The sequence below is a fragment of the Nipponia nippon genome, unplaced genomic scaffold (genome assembly GCF_047370975.1).
Source record: "Nipponia nippon isolate SJK-2023a ecotype South Korea unplaced genomic scaffold, ASM4737097v1 scaffold_4, whole genome shotgun sequence".
Lineage (NCBI taxonomy): Eukaryota > Metazoa > Chordata > Aves > Pelecaniformes > Threskiornithidae > Nipponia > Nipponia nippon.
The window spans coordinates 114,258,980-114,276,170 of NW_028262358.1; the positions used below are offsets into that span (position 1 = coordinate 114,258,980).

The window sequence follows — 17,191 nt, forward strand, 5'->3', positions numbered from 1 at the left end:
CTGTGCAATGCCTAGTGAAAGAGCCCTGACCTTTATTCCTACCGAACAGCAACTACTACGACGACAGTGACAACAGCGAGGGAAGGGCAACATCAGTTGGATTTTATATTGAAGGGCGAGACCAGCTGGATTTTACAACAAAGGGCTGAACGACATGATGCAAGTTAAATTATCTAGCGTTAACTTCCACGCTACTACATAGAGGCTTGTGGAAAAGAGCCACCAATACGAACGTGGCTTGCAACGCAAGATGATGCCTGCACACGGGCACGGTGGCTACCGGTGGCTCCACGCATGGGACACAAGTGCTGTCAACCCAAGTGCAGCCTGCACTGCACGCCTTGTCCCCGCACACGCGTGACGGGTACGGGCGGCTCCACGCGGTGGATAAAAAAGCCGCCGACTGAAGCGCAGCCCAAAAGGAAGGCCGCGTCCCCGCACATGCTGGCTGCAGACGACGCCGGGCAGCGGGAGCGCCGGGGCAGGCCGCGGGCTGTGCCGGCGTTTCGCTCCGACTCCCCGGGAGTGACAGCGAGGCCGCCCCGCTGAGGCGGGCCGCGGCTGCAGCCCCGACCCCCGCAGGGGCTCCCGCCGGGGCTCCCCCCGCCTCTCCCCGCGGGCTCCCGGCCCCCCCCGTCCCTCACCGCCCCCGCCCCGCCTCGACCCGCCGCGCCCGCGCTCCCCCTCCCTCACGCCCGCGGCGGCGGCGGGCGGCCGCGCGCATGCTCGGGGCGCGGGGCTGGCGCGTGCGCGGGGCGGCGCGGGGCGGCGGTCTGCAGTGCGGGGCGGGCGGGCGGCGCGCGGGGCGGAGCGGGGGCGCGCGGCGGCGCGAGTGAGGTGCGGCGCGAGCGGCGGGCGGGCGCGGAGCGAGCCGCCGTCCCTCCGGCCCCAGCACCGCGGCGGGACCCCGCGGCCCAGCGCCCTCCTCCGCACCGCGGACAGCTCTCGGCGCCCTCTGTAAGTGCGCCCCGCGGTCCGGCGGGGATACACCGGGGGGCGCCGGGCTCGGCACCCGCCCGCCCGCCGGGCTCGGTGCGGGCGGGAACCTTCCCCGGGGTGCCGGCGGCGGAGCTGCCGGCCGGGCGGGCGAGGTCGGGAGGGTCGAGGCTGCGCTGGGGGTGGCCCGGCGCGGGGCTTCTCCTCCCGGGAAGGCGGCGGGGGTGCCTGCGAGTGCGGCGGGATGGAGGCGCGGCGGGGGCTGAGGCGGGGGCTGAGGCGGGGGCTGGCGGTGTGAGGTGCGGAGCGCTCGGGGATCATCCTCAGCGGGAAAGTTGATGTGCGCGATTGCTCCTCGCCGCTCCGTGTGCGGGAGTTGGCGTTTCACGGGCGAGGTGGAGGGAAACTGCGTCCGCAGCGATTTGCCGTGAACTGTTGCGAGATAGGAGCCCGGATCCCGCATCGATCCGGACAGAAATACCGACACCGTCAAAGGGGAGCGTTGGTCTGTCGCTTAATGATTTGCGCTTGGGAAATGTTTTGGTGAAAGTGGAAGTCTTTTGGCGTTCTTGTTCATTTGAAAAGAGATAGCGAAAAGGTCGTTATTTTTTTCCAGTAGGGGAAAACAAACAAACAAACAAAAAGACCGTGTGAAACCGAAGAGCAAGAGCAGTCCTCGCAAGGTCATCTCACCCACTGGGAAGGCAGAAGTGCTCCCCATCCTTGCGATCGCTTTATTGATATTCTTACTGCCTGTAAGAGATTTTTTTACTTTACTATTTTATTTTATATAACACGCGAGGTGTTTGCAGGGTAAGCCTTAGGTTGCACTGGCGAGTGGGTGCGCTCGCCTCGCCCCTCCGGCGGGGTAGGCGCGGGGTGGAGGTGCCGCGCTCCTGCTATTTACTTGGGCATCAGTCGGAGTGAAAATGGAGGTGGGAGGAGATAACAAAAGCTGGTGTGCCATCCGAGTCGTTTCCCACACGAAGGCGTGAGAAGGAGGAGGGAAAGGAGACGGCAGGAGAGAGAATTTCATTTCCAGAGATCAAAACAAAAGGAGGAGCAGGTTGAGGCAGATCGTGAGCAGCCGTGGGGGAAAGCGAGGCGTTTTCCGCGCTGACCCGAGCGGAGAGGAGTGCGGGGGCTCGGGGGGCGCGCGGCCGCGGAGGGAGGGAGCGAGCGCGGGCGGGGGGCGGCCCGGCCGGCGCAACTTTGCGCGCAGGCACCGGTTGAAAATGAGTTGTGCGCTGCGGGGGGTGCACTGCGTGTGCGGGGGCGAGGGGGAGGCATGCCTGCCGCTGCTCCGGGGGGCTGCTGCTTCCTCCTCTTCCCAGCCCCCCCGTGAGGAGCTCCTCAGCCCTCGGCCCCCGCCGGGAAGGGCCGGCGCCCGGCAGTGCGGTGCCGGGGGAGCGCGCTGGGCACCGCGCTGCGGCGGGGACGCTTCCCCAGCGCACGGGGGTGCCGCGCCGGGGACGCGGGGGCTCGGGCGGTGCGGGGCGGGCTTCCCGCCGGCGGGGGCTGCTGGAAGGGCCCCACGGCGATGCCTTCCCTCCCGCGCAGCCCGCGCACCGCGCGTCCCTCAGCCCCGCGCCCCCTCATTGTTCACTGCCCTTTGCAGGGCTGCCCGTGCCGCCGAGTCCCCCGGTGCAAGGCTTCCCCCCACCGCGGGTGTCCCCAACCCTCCGGAATCGCCCGCTCTCCTCACAGCCCCCACCGGGGCATGCCCCACCCTTCCCCCCCCCCAGCCGGGCGGTCCCCTCCCTGCATGAAGCCACCTGCAAGGTCCCCCCACACCTCTTCTGCATCCTGTCCCTAACTCTATGAGCCTTTCCTCTGCTGGGGTGTCCCCCCTCCCCGGCACTTCCCTGCTTTGCCCCAGCCCGGGTGGGCTGCGCCGACCCCCGACGTGAGGAGAAACGGTCGGAGATTGGGGGGAAGGCGCGGGGGGGGGGCTGATCTTATGCAACTACAGACCCCCCCTCCCCGCCCCTGAGGAGCCTGTTCAGGGACTTTTCGGAGGTGGGACGGGGCTCTCCGCCTTCCTAGGACAGGGAGGGGGAACCCGAGCCCGGCGGTGCGGAGCCCTCGGGGCAGCGGAGCTCCCGCCCGCTGCGGAGGTGCTGCCGGGGGAACCGCGCTCCCAAATCCCGCATCGCCCGAAACCGTGCAGCAAGGCCGGGGAGGGGGGCGGCGATTACCTGCACCACCAGGCTTTTCGGCTGACAAAGAAACCGTGTGGATAACAGGGCAATTAAAAACCCTGCCCTTTTCATTAAAATTGAAATACGATTACTTGCACGCCAGAGCCTTGGCCAATTATCAAAAGGCCAAATGTATGAATAAATTGCATGTTCTTGTACAGAAGATGTTACTGTACCAGATGTGTTTAAGAGATACAGGTACTGCTCCCAACAATTCTGCTAGCAAAATATTTTTAGGAATATTTTGTAGTGAGTGTTTCTGTGGATAGGTGTTTTCTTCCTTCATATATTAGAAAGTTCAGCTCGCAGAGGTACCACCACCTCTTTATGAAGAAGGTGCACATATTTACTAACTGGAATATGATAAAGAGCAGAATCCTCACATTTAGAGAAAAATAAGTATGTGAGAAAGCTCATTCTTTGTAAAGTATATATTCACTGGCCCTTTCAGAATACGTGCTTTACTAGTAGTTTGTTTCTATGACACATTTTCGGACTCATTAGTTTTTACTACTACCCTTTTACTTGACAGAATGCCTTTTTTTAAAAAAAAAAAAAAAAAAAAAGAACACAGTTCATTTAAGAACATCAGTTTACTTGGAAGGTCTTCCAGGACAGTGTTAGAACGGCACTATCTATTTCAGGTTTGTGGACTGCGATCAATTTTAATTAAAACTTTAATTACATTTTGCTTCTCCATTCAAACAAAGCCTAAAGTAGTTTGAGCTAATGCTGCTGTCAAGGAAAAATAAGAAAACATGTTCTTAATCTTCATTGGGTATTATTCCAGCCTTTTAATTAAGGACTGAATCCCTATCCTGTTGGGCTCAAAAGGAATTTAGCCACAAACTTTTCTGACATAAAACTGCAATATTTAATCGATTTTCTAGGTTGCCCTCTCTTCTTGCCCCACACAAATGCATACCCGTACATAGAATTACACCACTGATTTTCCAATGATTTCTCAATGTGCCTCGTGTTCTGGAACGTCCAGCTATTGACAGCACATCAGCTGTGTCGTCGAGCGATGTCTGCTTCAGACTACCACAGCATTACATAACCTCAGAACTGCAGAGCAAATGCCGGAGATGTCCCCGCTGCTGTCAGTCCCGTTTTACAGCTCCCTGTGTGCACTCCCCTGGTGTAATATACCAGAAGTGTCATAGCTGATACCATGCTACAGTACCAATCAGAAGAAAAATTATGCTCTAGCCGAAATGGTAAGGCAAAGTCTAACCAGGATGTGGTGGGATGGACAGAGCAGAGCAGAGCAGAAGGCTGCTGATTCAGCTTGCAGAAATCAGGCTGGCTTTGTGGGATGGAAGCGATGCAATGAAGCTGGCTTTGATGCTGTTTGGAAAAGGCGTCGCATGTGTCCCAGGGTGCAACATCCTGCTGACTGCAGCATGGCCGGGGGTGTGCTGGGGATCCCGGCGTGCCTTCCAGTGCGGTCCCTCTCGAGGACATGGGCACAGGCTGTAGCTCCCGCAGCTCCATTTCTTCTCTTTTCGGTGTATTGGGATGGTATAGCCTTCTTGATTTTTCTTTCTGACTCTACTCTCAATATAGCTGCAGGCAGGATCTAAATCTAAGAATATAGATTCCTTTTAACAAACACATGAATATGGTGAACTTTGTTATAGGAGTTTCCAAAATTGTTTACTTTTCAAGCTGTTGTTCTGGATCTGTTTTTCAATTTTGGAACTCTAATGTTATATCTGGCTGCACTGCGCATTCCTGATTTTTTTTTTTTTTGTATTATATCTGTGCCTCACACTCGTACTTTAGGTATTCAATTCTGTAAATTTTGCAGATTCCTGTGAACTTCCAGAAGTTTATGTCACTTGGGCAAATAATGCTGGCTCATCCTCTAATTGTGAATTAAACAGCAATGTAGACTAATTGAAATTAGAGTTAGACAATTTAAAATATGATAGGCAAATGTGTTTTTGAAGTACTTAGAATTAAGACACATAGAACTTACCATGAGAAACTGTGTTCCTTGTCTGCGATGTCAAACATTTTCACCACTGGTACTTCATCCCTTTGTTTTTAATGTATATTGTTTTACCAGTGTGGATTGGGGCTAAACACCCTTTGTCATTACAGTGGTTTGAAAAGAAGCTTGTTGCAGAGTGTTTTTGATTGCCAATGGATTCTGCACTTTCCTTTAATTTTGTCTTACGCTAACAGAGAAGAACAACCATGTGGTCTTCCTGCATTATTCCTCATGCCTAATTTTGACTCAGACTTCACTGTAATGAACCTAGACCATTTCATCTGTCCCCATTTTCTTGTGGGTCCACATTACCTGCATTTGCATACCTTTTGCCATTCTATACATCCTTTGCCTTTTACTTTCTTCCTTTGGAGTGTAATTTTGTTTCTTCTCTGATCTTTGTGTGCCTTAATTGCATCTTTGGATCGCTTTTCTCTTTACCAATTATCTTCACTGTTTATTTCCCTTAATCCTTGGGAAAGATCATGACTCACTCTATAGCTTCTCTACATGGCATCGCTGAAAACATTGCCTGATACAAGAATACAGCACGAGTAGGGAAGGCTATGAGCGTATGTAGTGCTGTAAGATGTAAGGATCCAGATGGGCTCCCATCACAGGGAGGCGCTTTCCTACCTCAGCTCCAACTCTTGTCTTTATCCACAGAAAGAGAGAATCTTATCTTTTGAATTTTATACTATAGCTCTGAGAGCAATAGCTATAATCCTTTTCAAAGATAATGAAACAGATGATAAAAAGGATACTTGTTCATGGAATACAAAATCTCCAGGTAGTGCTTCAAATCCATATTGCTTTTTAAGTTATGATTTAAGTTGCTAAGAATATATATGTATTTTTTCAATTGGTGTTTTAAACTTTATGTGGACATTATCCACAGGATCTCTGCTCTCAAGAGCTTTTCCACATTTAGATATGAATATGACCCGAAGGACAGTAATAGGCATGTAGGAAATTAAGGCAGATTATTGGAGATGGTCTCATAGCTGAAAGTTGTAAAAAGTAAGTAGTTTCAAGGAGGCGGTTGAAGGAGAAGGAAAAATAGAAAGCACTTGATACTGAGTTTCACTGATGTGTTTATAAAAATATCAAGCTCTTTTTCTTTGTGATTATTCCCCCAAGGAGGGTAAGGAACAGAATATGTTTTGTAAAATAACTTGTAAAACCACAGTTAATTGAAATAAACAGTGTTCATTGGGAGTGAGATGACAAATGCATCTTTTGCTGACCTAAAAATGATGTATTCTGAAACTCTGATATCAAGGACAAAGGAAGAAGTATTACAGATCTTATTGAAGATTTTCTGCCTGGAACAAACCCCATTAAGTCACATTTTCAATCGCAGACTACAAATTTAACAGAATGTATTATAACTTCCCCAATTTCACTGTTTTGAAAGAGCAAGAGTTTGATACATTCTTGAGTTTGTCAACAACTTAAACTTCTTGAAGTCATGAGAAGCAATAATTTGAGGTAATCGAGTGGCTCTTTTAAGCTAATTATAATAAAATAAGTTCCGACTAGGAAGAAAAGAATTTTAAACTTTCTTTCTTTGTCATCACAAAGCCATTTGAGGAAGAATCACACAATCAGCATTACAAGAGTCTGAATTGATGTGCAGGAAAAAAACAAGCTGTAATGGTGATTTTTATAGCTTTTACACTAATATATATGAACACTAAACTTTTTGATTAAAATGACCTTTAATCACTTTTGACTTAAAGTTGATTTAATTTTAAATAATTGATGATTTCAGAAAAGCATTATTGTTTTTATGCAGCTCCACTGTATAATTTACTAAATACCGGAAAGAATCATTTTACCTATTTCTTGTTCACTAACTTAGACCTCAAAGTTCATTGATGAAAAGACATAAAAACTGAGATCCATGATGGTAAGACTTATAAATGATATATTAAGTTCTGGCATTTTGGTCCTACTTAGGTATTTTCATACCATAGTTAGACAAAAGAAAATAGTGGAATTTTGTTTAACTCCCGATAAGTTGAATCAACCAGTATAATACCAACAACCAGTGGGATTACCTTGGTTGTTCAGACTTTGATGAAGAATATACTTTCAGCACTGTACAAGTCAAAATGTATACTCAGGAAGAAAACAAGCTGTGGCAGTAATTTACAGAGCTTTTAGACTAATAAATATAAGGCTCTAAACCTTTTGATGAAAATTACTTTAATTAGTTTTAACTTGTAGCTAAATAGGAAGTTGTGTTCTAGAGATTAAAGCTTTCAGATTCATAAATGTTTAACTCTACAAGACGTAATAATGAGAATTTTAGCCAAGTGTCTAGCAGAGTCTATAACATTTAAGTCATCGATACCTCTATGTAGTCTCCTGTTCATGAACCACATACATATTTTTTTGGAAAACAAAATCAGTCTTGATTTAAAGACCACAGATAATGGAAAATTTATGTCAGTTCTCCCTAAGTTTTTCTAATAGTTAATTATTCCTAGTGTTAAAATGTACACTTCGTGTCTTGGGTCTGGACTTCATTAACAGTTCTTGAGCCAATCAGTCCGTGAAGTAGTTGAAAAAATATTAATCTTAAATACATCAGCTGTTGAGCCAAGTGTATGTAAAGTATCTGTGACTTGATTTTAGTATCTAAAAACAATTTCACAAAGGCAGTATGTTACTGAATATTATATTTTTTTAATAAAAGAGTAGTGTTCCACTTAGTAGAAAACATTTTTACTCAAAAGTAGATATTAAATCATTCGCTATAAGATGGAATTAAATGGCAACGAGGAGAGATGAATATTATCCTTTTTGTGGACTGCGTTTGAGAATATCTGGGTATTTAATTAGACTTTATTCAGAATGGAGTCCTCTAAAATTAGAACATCTTGTTTATAAAAGCTCTTAGAATACAGCATATTTCTGCGTACTCTTATCTGCTATATTTAGAAGTACAAAGTAACTGAAAGATCTTAGAGAGTGAAATTTGGGATACTAGTTAGTAGTTTGAATTAAAATGCTTTTGTTATTCAATAGAGGTTGATATACATAGAAAAAAAATGTGAAAAGTTAGTAAAAATGAACATTTTTACAAGGCCTTAGCACTGAAAATAAAATCAGCTTACATAATGGATAACACTGCAAAAATTTATTTGTGAAAGTATTGCTAATATCCAGCACATATCCGGCCAATATTGCTATAGTCGATGTGCTTTCATTCCAACAGAACGTATACTATACTTTTTTAAAGCAGTCATTTTTCATTTTAAACATATGTTTTTTTCAAATTATACAAATGAGTACTGACATTCAGGAATTGTCTTGAAATACCTGTCTTGAATTGCATAAAGGCTTTCAGTTTGAAAGTATGATAGCCTGAAAAGGAATTTTAGTTTGAGATGTAAAACATTGGATCATACTGATGATTTTTGCAAACCAGACTGATTTATACAAAAGGACTGTATCTTCAAATGCCCCCTAACGAAGTTTGACCTGTATTTTTCACGTGGAGTTTTTTTGTATCTGACTTGCATATGTTAGTACTCTTGGATCTGATCACATCAACTACATCGTAAGGTCAAAGGATGCTCTGCTATGTGCTCCAGTGGACTTGGAATCTGGTCCTTGGCATCCGTGCCGAATGAGAAAATCTAGACGATTAGCATGCTTCTTGGCCTTGAAATCAGACTGTTAGTTGTTTTACCTTGTTAAAAGTTTTATGTTATGTGTCCTTAAATGAGGAGAGTCAAAGAATCACAAACTGTTTTTCCCATATAACTACATAAAATATGCCTGCCTTATTCTGTCACTGAATTTCTAATGACACAACTGTATTACTGAAATGACAAAGTGTTTAAGAGAAGTAGCTACTAAGGCTCATTTTTCCTCCTCAGGTATGGTAAGTAGATCACAAAGTAGCCGTTATCATTCTTCATTAAAAAGTTTTGTTTACAAGAGCTGTCTCTTGCTATGGTACACATTGGGTGAGTGTTTAGTTCAATGGCTATTTTTTATTTATTTTAATTCTTGTCTGGGGAAAGAGGAGGGCTGGAAGGGGTTATGATTCTTTGTATTTTTCTGCCTGCCACAAAGAGGTGCTTCTGAAACACAGATCAATAAGTAATATTAGTTTCTACACGGTTTAAGAAGTGAACATTAACTCATCTGGGCTTCCCACTCTGTTATGTGAGAATGTAATCCTGAAGTGTCAGCAGGTACTAACTCTGCCTCACGTCTTATCTCATCCTTCAGCTTTTACTGATCCCTTTTTTCCTACCTCCCTGACTCTGCTTCCTCTCTTTGATTCTGCTCCAACAGTCTCCTGTTGCCTAAGAGTCTCCCTCTCCTTAACAGTACCTGGCTGTGCATGTTTCACCGTGGTGGATGCTTTCTTCATCTTGCATTTTAACTGTGGTTTTGTGTTTGTTTTTTAAACTGTGAGCTTTATAAAACAAGGATCTGGCCTTTGTATATGTTTTAGGAAGTGCAGCTGCATGTATATTTACGGTGCTATAAAGGTAAATATTTTATTAAAATTTTAACAACATATAGGAGATGATGTAAATACAACCTGTGTAGAAAGATAAGATGCATGTTCAGGGTTTTCATGGAGTGACTTTGGATCAATCCATATCTGGTAGCAGTGATGGAGTCCATCTCCTGCAAAGCTAATTAAGATACATTTATTCTGCAGTCACTAGGTTGTGAATGAAGTATGCTGACATACTCAAACTAGCCCTAAACCAAGTATACAATGTACCTGCAGTAAGCCAGACACAGCAGTACGGCGCTTAGCATGGCTTATATACGCAGGTCTTCATCCTGCCCTTGAGCAGGTTTTGCAGCCTACACCACGTTCTGCTTTGCCCCAGCGGGGCTGTTTGCAGTGGCAAAGCCAGCGAGTTAAAAATGGACTCAGGCACACGCTCTGCTCCAGCTGCAGGAGCTGCAATGTAGATACGCCCTTGAACACGTTCTAAACAGCTGGGTTTGTGTCCAAATATCTCTAGACTGGTATTTTCAAAGAGCAGTTTGTAAGAAGTCTCAGTACAATGTGAACAGATGTTGAATACAGCTGTGTTCTTTCTGTGTGTCTGTCTGCTTTGTTCATTGAATCACTCTTCAGTGCCCTAACTGCCGGTATCTTAGTGCAAGGCCCAATATGTAGCTTCTTGTAAATCTGTGCAGTAGGATTGGACCCTATGTATTTTTTTTTAATTTTTTTATTTTGCTTTGTGTAATGTCGGGATAGGAAGATGTAGGAGACTGAAAATGTTACAATAATTTAGCATAACATATTCTGCAGTTTTTATTTCTACATACCATTATCAATGGTCCTATCAGTATGTGCATATCACGTAATGCCATAACATCTACGTTATTAATTAGCTTAACAAAATCTATTAATGCAAGTTCTTCAGTCACAAAGCAGTTTGCTTTCTTTAGACAAGAATGAGCTAGAGAACTGTTAGGAAGGTAATTGCTGTTACTCATGAGATACATTGCTTTAGATTAGTACCTCCTTCAAATATTTTTCACTGAATGTAGATTTTTTTCATCATATGCAACTATAAATAAATAAGAAACAATTTAACAACATTCTGAATTGTTGCATGAGAAATCCATGGGAAATATAAAATCATAAATTAATTAATATTTTGGTATCAAACAGTCCTATCGTTGCTTTGTATTGCTGCTGTTTTAATTAAAAAAAAATCCTTCAACTTCATCTGCTTCAAATGTTTGAAAAATACCTATGTCCAACTATGGCTTGAGTTTTAGTGGGTGTCTTATATTCCATAGTCATTTGAGGGGGAGACAGAAAGATATTTTGAAAATTCCACCTTCTTCCATATAAATTGCTTGGTGTTGCAATATGTGACCCGTTTCAGCTGTTTGCACATCCCTGTTGCCAATAGGAATGTATTAGTGATGACCAATAACAATATATCAATGTCAGCTCATCTCCAGATAAAAGAAAAGAGTTCATGAAGCGGTCAAGGTTGTTCTGGGATTATATGTAACAGAGATATCTGGAGGCTGTAATTCTCAGTGTTGCCCAGTAAACCCAACCGTTTACTGTTGTCAGCATTGATATACTCAGAAGGGCTTCAACATCTGGAGCTGTGTGAGACAGCTAACATATTCCCTATTTCTGCAACTCTGCATTTTGTCACTCAGAATAGTAATTTATGGGATACCTCATTCTAGTAAGACCTACACAGCAGCTAATAGCTATTTCAGTCTTGTGCTTTTGTTTTCCATTAAAATACCTGCGAGAAGTCTGCAAGAATTAGCAGGTTTTCATTTGTTCTCAATGGTCAAAGTTAGTGGTATCACTCTGGACACTTGAGTAATGAGGTACTCTTTTACAAATGTTGAATCTAGGAGAATGAACAAAAAAAAAAAGGGATTGAATTCACACAAGTTATAGAGGCAAAGTCACTGCATGTCAACCATGCTATAGTAATTGGCCATGGTGCAGAAATTAAAATTACAGTAAAAGTGACTTAGATGTGGTTGTACAGTGGAAGGAAATGTATGCCATCAAGTGGGCAGTGGCATTAGCAGCAATGCTGAGAAGCACAGACATCAGGAAATATTTAGGAACAAATGGAAGGATGACTTGATGGTGCTTCATTATTAAAAATTCCCATAGAGTTGAATGTGAACTGGAAACTTCTTTTCTGAATCAATCCCACCCTGAAGTAGCTGGACCAAAGTCCAGCGCCATACAAATATAAAGACTCATTCTGTGAGCTGATCTGTCAGATCCCAACTGGAAAAAATTGGATCAAGGAATGGATTTGAATAGTGCAAAGTATATCCTGAACGACCAAAACACTTCTGTGAGTGATTAGATTTAAATACATGGGAAAATCTGTTGGTTTGAACACACAGAGTTGACTGGAAATGTAGGTGTAAGTGTTCTGCAAGCTCATAGCCTAAAGGAGATGAGACTTGGAGAAAAGGAGAAGGTGTGATCATGAATCATGTCAGAGATGTAGGCAGGACCAGCTCTGTGAGGATTTCAGTGCTCAGGAGAAGACATAAATGAATCAATAAGGAAGGGAGAAGCAAGGAAAAGGAGTAGGACAGCATTTGAAGTTAGCAGAAGGTAAAGACGTCAGTGTCTAAGAAAGACTGAAAGACTGAGGAGTGGAGAACCTCTCACAAAAGAGGTGATTAATTAGAAATGGAAAATTATCAACAGTTTCACCACTTTTCGTGATTTATAGGTGGTGTGAGAAAACTTTGCTGGGAAAAATTGAGTTGCCGGGAAAAAATGAATTTAGTTATAAATCCAGCTGGTTCTTGCCACTTTTCTCTGAACTACTTCTTTGTATGTAGCGGTAGCCAAGCTGTACCAGAACTGTACTAAGGCAAAAGCATTCACTGAGATAGGTGCTTAGAGGAGGCCTTACCAAGATGCCAGCAGCTAGCTAGCTGAGCTGTGATAACTTTGTTTATATGTATGTGTAAGTGAGATGGGTGATAGATGTAGCTGTTGGGGAAGGAGAAGGGGAATTGAGATGGTTTTAAGTTACATACAAGTAAGTCCTAAAAATGACCAGAGAAACAACCCAAGTGTAGGCTCCCTCTGGCAGTGAGTTGTGTGTAGGTGCAGGGGAATTTGCTCATCTAGAGGCATTTGGGACATGAAACTAAGTGGGGAGAAGTATTGAAAAATAAAATGTGGAGCATTTGCATAAGACTTTATATGTTCTCTCATCATATGATTCATTGATCTTATGACTGAACTGCTGCTTTTAAAAATCCTACTTTTCTGCAGTAAAAAGCTGTTAGTTTGGGGCCCTGGTTTTGAAGTATTTAAATGACAAGTTGCTCATTGTTTTGCATTTGTATTTATGTGCTGTGTAGTTTTTCACCGTTGATGTCAGTTTTGAACGGGATATGACACCTACAGTAAATTGGCAAATTTATAGAATTTGAAATTATTTCATTCACATCGTATTACATGATGAAGCAGGAGGCAGAAATGTGACTTGTCCAAGAGCTTTTAGAAAATTGATGGCAAAGCAGAGGATGGAATCCAAGACCCTGATTCTCATAGTGAATTGTAGACCATGTTTTACCTATTTGCTTGATCACAGTGCTACAGTGAAGTTCCTTTCATAGGAGGAACTCAGTTTGCGAGGTTGGGCAAAACCTCGAAAACCCTATTTCTAGTTGTTACAGGTCAAGGTGGAAAAATGTTAGGCATTTGTGTAAATTTTTCACCAATAAACTACAAGTGTTTCAGTCCCGTACATCAGTAAAGGCCAATCTCTTCCTCAGACGACTTGCCCATACAGTTCAGGTATCGTTCCCATACTGATGATTGTCTTCTGCATCTGGCAGTGAGACGAGTAATACAAGATCTGCTGGTGGAGTGACCACATTTGAGGTTTGAAATGAACGAGGATGCAGAACTGGAAATTTGGATGAAAGCAGTGCCCCATTGGACTTTTGGTGTGACACTGGTCTGTCCTGAGTGAAAGGTGATGTCTGATTACCCCAGCACCAGGTGATCTCTGTTCCTGGCAGCGGGAGAGTGAATGGTGGCACCAGCTTGGGCTGAGCTCTCCATCCAGCCCAACCCAGCCTTTCCTGGCTGCGTCGATATGGTCACTGAAGCACATGCATCTGCTAGAAAGGGAAGCTTTCCCTGTTGCCTTGCTTCCCTATTACCACCTATTCCTTTGTGGTTTGTCTCACCAAAACATCCTTTTTTTTCTTTTCTGGGATGAAGGGCATGGCCAGTTTTCTCTTATCCTGCCTTGCACATCGCTGTACAAATCCTAAGGTATACACAAGACATTGGGCAAGGAGCTGTTTTGAAAAACGAGAGAGGTTTTCTTTGGAGGATATAACCCTTTTTGGCAGCAGAACTAGATTATGTCAGATTAAAATCACTAAAATCACATCCTCCCATGGAGTAGTGGGACCAATCCAGAGCTGTGATCGTTGTCTGCCTGTGACCTGTTCCTGAGGCTAGTCTTTCCTCTTGGCTCTCTCGGGTACTAGGTATGAAGTACCAAACAGTGCAGTTTAGAAAGATTGGCTACCCTTATAAATCCTTATAGAAGCAAGTGCTTGTGTGTAGTTGATGAACTAAAAAAGAAATAAGTGTTAATGAACTAAAAGTAATAATTATTGTATACTTCAAATTTAAATGACTAGGCCACCACCAATCTCATTTTGGAATATTTATAAAGTGGAAATAAGCAGGTATTTACATCTCTCCCAGGTTCCTATGCTTTTGCTGATGAGATCTCAGTTGGGTGGTATTGTGATAACGATGATCCACTTGGACTAGAGCTGATGAGGAAGTGGGCTGCAGAGCACGGATTGGGCTCTTTAAGTAGATAGTGAGGAGATGCATGTCTCTGTTATCTCTGAGTTTTAATTACACTGGATTAATTACATCACTGTATTACATTTGCATACAATTATTACATCAGTTTTAATTATCAGTTTAGCTATAGTCCTTGGCATATTTTTTCATCTTAGGTTTTTGCATAATAAAATACTGGTATCGGTGCTCCACTACACATATGAAAATTGCTCATGTACACATGGTTGTCAAAGCACTATGAAAAAATAATGTCCCAGGTCAGTTTCTGTCTTGGATTTGGAGTTATCCTTTAGAAAGAAGCCAGCAACTGACTTCTTCTCAGTTGTGTGGTTTATGGCAGACTATAAAATGGTAGAGCACTGCTATAATTTATAGCTGAATTCCACTTTAGATAGGCTTTGTGGCTTTTCCCCTTGGACATGTGAAGCATTACCTAGAAATCAGTTTGACTGTGAATAAACTGGAACGTAAAGATTTCTCAGTACAGTGCATTAAACAGGCATAACCAGTTACATTCTGCTAATCTATGTGCCCGAGATTTGTCACTACAGTAAGAGTTGGCAGAAGTGGCTATTATCTGTTCTTGCTTGTTTTGGAGGGGAATGGGTGTGACACTGTGAAGACTGACATCTGGTAAAAATAGTTTCTTAAAAAGTACTAGAGCAGAAGAAAAGGAAAGGTATGTATTTTATGTGGAATGGTCCAAAAGTCGTGTGTTCCCTGTTTTTCCTTCGAAAAATCTGTATTTCTTTGGCCAACTGTGGGTGAGCATTACTTCCCATTTATTATTATGGCAAAATATTTAAAAGTGGAGTCATTTGAGCACCGATCACACTGGATATAAGCCAATTCAACTAAATCAGGCTCCATTGAGTTGTTAGTAAGTGCTGTCAGCCAAGTCCACATTATGGAAGACAAAAGATGAAAATCTGCCCTATGTAAGAGTTGGTTGTACAATTTTATTTCAGCACAGCAAGACTCCGGAGCTCATACAGCAAACTTTTCAGCGTAGGTGTGTATTCTGAAAGTAGAACTCCACAGTCTGGTTGCTTTTCAGCAAAAGAGCCTGCTGGTTTTATCCTGTTCCTGTAGCTTCAGACTGTTCAACAGGAATTGGCTGACAGGCTGCACCCAAAGGGTGGTGGTAAATGGCTCTTTTTCAAACTGGCAACCCATCACAAGTTGGGTCCCCCAGGAATCAATATTGGGCCCAACGCTATTCAGTATCTTCATAAGTGATCTGGATAATGGGATCAAGTGTAGCCTGATGATGTTCGCCGATGACACCAAATCGAGTGGGGAAGTAGACACTCTGGAAGGGAGGGCCACCCTGCAGGAAGATCAGGATAAGCTGGAAGAGTGGGCTAACAAGAACCTTACGAAGTTGAACAAAGACAAGTGTAAGGTCTTGCACCTGGGAAAACATAATCCAGGAGTGCAGCTCAGACTGGGATCCACCTGGTTAGATAGCAGCTCCGTGGAAAGGGACCTGGGGGTCCTGGTGGACAGGAAGCTCAACATGAGTGAACAGTGTGTTGCTGCGGCCAAGAAGGCCAATAGGATGCTGGGTTGCATCAACAAGGGCATCACCAGCAGAGATAAAGAAGTCATTATCCCTCTCTACTCAGCGCTTGTCAGGCCACACCTGGAATACTGTGTACAGTTCTGGTCCCCGTTATACAAAAAAGATGTGGACAGGCTGGAGGGGGTCCAGAGAAGGGCCACCAAGATGATGAAGGGTCTGGGAAGCCTGCTGTATGAGGACAGGCTGAGAGAGCTGGGTTTGTTCAGCCTTGAGAAACGGAGGCTTAGAGGTGATCTCATCACCATGTACCAGTACTTAAAGAGCAGCTACAAAGAAGATGGAGACTCCCTTTTTACAAGGAGTCACATGGTGAGGACAAGGGGTAATGGGTACAAGTTACTCCCAGGGAGATTCCGATTGGACATGAGAGGTAAATTTTTCACAATGAGAACAGTCAATCATTGGAATAACCTCCCGAGGGAAGTGGTTGACTCCGCTACGCTGAACACGTTTAAGACTCAGCTGGACATGGTGCTGGGCCATTTCGTCTAGATTGTGCTAGAAAGGTTGGACCAGATGATCCTCAAAGTCCCTTCCAACCTGGTATTCTATGATTCTATGATTGTATAACTTTTTATCACTCTAAATTAAAAATTTAAACGTATGGTTTAGCAGTAGTGGGGCTTTGGCTGGAACAGCCCTACATCTCATGGCTAGCTGAAGGGAGTCAGTCACTTGATACTTCACTTATTTTTCTGCCTGAGGCACTTTGACAGCACATGCCTTAATGTGTCACTGCAGTTTTGCTTGTTCCCGAGGGGGACAGATGAACAAGCAGGGAGGAAACAGTGCTCATCCTGTCTCTCTTCCTGGGCAGCATGCAGCGATCAATAGATAAGGCAGCTCCCTGCACTCTGCCATTCCTGCAAGGATTTCTCCAAATCTTCCTTCCACTCAGCCAAAATAAAAGCAAACCTCAGGTAGTGGAAATGCAGAGTATGGCTGGTGGGAAGCAGCAAGCAGCCCTTTCTGCGGTGAGCAGATGAAGTAGCTGTTCAAAAAGGAGATTATGAAAGGAATATATGCACTGGCATGAAGCTTACTCAACTTGTCTACATTTTTTCTCTTAAGTTTATCAGATGGTTTCCTCTGGTTTTGTGTCAGGTAATAAT

The 17,191-nt window shown here is 44.1% G+C and overlaps 1 protein-coding gene across 5 annotated transcripts in view; it reads left to right on the forward strand.

Annotated features, from left to right (window-relative positions):
• The first annotated feature begins 822 nt into the window (after positions 1 to 822).
• The window catches only part of VSNL1 (visinin like 1), a 95,764-nt gene continuing 79,395 nt past the window's right edge, over positions 823 to 17,191 (forward strand). The window contains exons 1-2 of one of the 5 annotated variants that reach the window (XM_087773577.1): positions 823 to 957; positions 1,553 to 1,691. The gene's annotated coding sequence lies outside the window, so the exon portion shown is untranslated. Of the gene's footprint in view, positions 958 to 1,552; positions 1,692 to 1,857; positions 2,016 to 17,191 lie in introns of those variants that run through there. The other 4 variants (XM_087773579.1, XM_087773578.1, XM_087773580.1 and 1 more) reach the window with 4 other exon arrangements.